Source organism: Gorilla gorilla, chromosome 2, assembly GCF_029281585.2.
Source record: "Gorilla gorilla gorilla isolate KB3781 chromosome 2, NHGRI_mGorGor1-v2.1_pri, whole genome shotgun sequence".
NCBI lineage: Eukaryota > Metazoa > Chordata > Mammalia > Primates > Hominidae > Gorilla > Gorilla gorilla.
In genome coordinates this window covers 9,090,524-9,092,745 of record NC_086017.1, presented here as the reverse complement: position 1 = coordinate 9,092,745, position 2,222 = coordinate 9,090,524, and the positions used below count along the sequence as shown (strand labels likewise).

Genomic DNA, 2,222 nt, shown 5'->3' with positions numbered 1-2,222 from the left:
ACCTCTGCCTCTTGTGTTCAAGTGATTCTCCTGCCTCAGCCTCCCAAGTAGCTGGGATTACAGGCACCCGCCATCATGCCCGACTAATTTTTGTATTTTTAGTAGAGGTGGGGTTTCATCATTGTTGGCCAGGCTGGTCTCGAACTCCTGACCTCAGGTGATCCACCTGCCTCGGCCTCCCAAAGTGCAGGGATTACAGGTGTGAACCACCTCGCCTGGCTGCAGAAAGGATAATTTCTACTCATCTATCTATGTCTATAGATGTGAGATGATAGAAGGAAATAATCAGTAAGTTCAGACTCTTGCTGTTCTTATATGACATTTGGGTAGATTTCATGAATAGACCCTTTTAGTTTATTATTTGCTTTTGGTTGATTTCCAGTCCTAAAACGCTTGTTTAAACAATTTTATACTTTTTAAAAAATGAAATGCTTCATGAATTTGCGTGTCATCCTTGTGCAGGGGCCATGCTAATCTTCTCTGTATCATTCCAATTTTAGTTCACGTGCTGCTGAAGTGAGCAAAACAACTTTATACTTTTATATTTGTTTTGACGGGGAGAGGATTTGTCCACCTTTTTAGGCTGCTCTAACTTGAAGTATCATCTCTGGTATGTTTATAGTTTTTTTTAATGTTTACATTTTGGAGTTTTAATTTTGTTCATTCAGTAGCTTGAGATAGGGATCTAACTTTGTTTTTCTTCCAAATGAATAGATAATTTACCAAACAACTTCTGGCTGACTGACTGCATCCCCAGCTTCAGTCTGTTTGTGTATATAATTTTTGGTTGAGACTAGTTTGAGCATGTGTGTGTATGTTGGTGCAGCTGTGGAAGAAAATGAATGGCACGTAGGTCCTCAAAATAAAATGAATCACCTCGAAATGTTAAGATAAAATGGAAGCATCTGTATGCAATGGGTGAGATTAATCTGTGGAAGACATCTCAGAGATGACCAGTGTTTAGACTGTTATTTGTGATGCTGTTGTGTCTGACTTTGAGCCATTCATGACTCTACATACTTGTTTTTTTTACATCCTGTCTACATCTTTTCCTGCATCTAATCTTAGTCCAACATTTTGATTTTAGCTTTTCTGCTATTTTTGTACACTTGGCGACAACGTGGGACCCTTATTTAAAAGAGCAAGTGGCCTTATAAAAGAGACCCCAGAAAGATTCCTCACCCCTTTTACCATGTGAAAACACAGAAAAAGACAGCCATCTATGATCCAGGAAGCAGACCCTCACCAGACTCCAAATCTGCCAGTGTCTTGACTTTGCACTTCCAGCCTCTAGGGCCATGAGTAATTAATTTCTGCCCATGGCATTTTGTTATAGCAGCTTGAACAGACCACAACAACGACTTATGCATAAGGAAAATTAACTTTTGGCAAGTTATTTTTATGGCAATGACCTCTCACTCAAGGATATTCAGCAGGTAATTGCAGAAGGAGATAGGAACTCACCTCTGTCTGCAACAGTTCTGAAAAAAAATCTCTTAAACACCACAATTCAACAGGTGGATGTGTCCTGAAAGAGAAATGGGCTTCATTTTAGGTGGGTAAGTCAGTCTCCATAGTAATTAGAGACAAAGTACATAAAGCACATCATGTGACATAGGACTCAATAAATGGTAGTTATCAGCATCATCATCGTTATAATCATTATATGATAGTTGTTTTGTGATACAGCTAAAATTAAACAAAATTTAAGGATACCGGCCACCCCTAAATGAAATGTTAGGGCGAAATTCCAGGCTCTGACAAGCCAAGGCCCAGATAGAACCATAATGCAAGGTCCCCTTACATGGCCCTACTATGCTGAGAGCTCGGCCCTGCCTGGAAGTGTCACCTACCTTATCAGTTGCACCATCACTCTAGTTAGCTACCTCATGCTGGGGAGTGTTTCTATGGTGTACAATAGGCCCGCTGAGAGAAAGAGTCCTTGATGCTATTTATTTGGGCTGAGATAGGCCTATGGCTACCTACATGGGCAGCATTTCAGGGGTAGCACACAGGCTTTGAGATCTGGATGCAGCCCTACTCATGTCCTAGCTGCGTGAGCTTCGCAAGTTGCTTTATCCCTCCGAGACCCAGGTCTTGTATCTATAAAACAAGGTTGATGATACTTTGCAGGGTTTTTGTGAAAATTGGAGATAATATGTAGGAAGTATTCAGTACACCCTAAGTGCTATATAATGGTATTATTTAAACACTTCAACAGC

General features: G+C 40.5%; 1 non-coding gene across 1 annotated transcript; it reads right to left on the bottom strand.

Annotated features, from left to right (window-relative positions):
- Positions 1 to 417: 417 nt before the first annotated feature.
- Positions 418 to 524, bottom strand: LOC129532792 (U6 spliceosomal RNA). The gene has a single exon (XR_008678727.2). It is a non-coding gene; the product is annotated as a U6 spliceosomal RNA (small nuclear RNA).
- Positions 525 to 2,222: the final 1,698 nt, after the last annotated feature.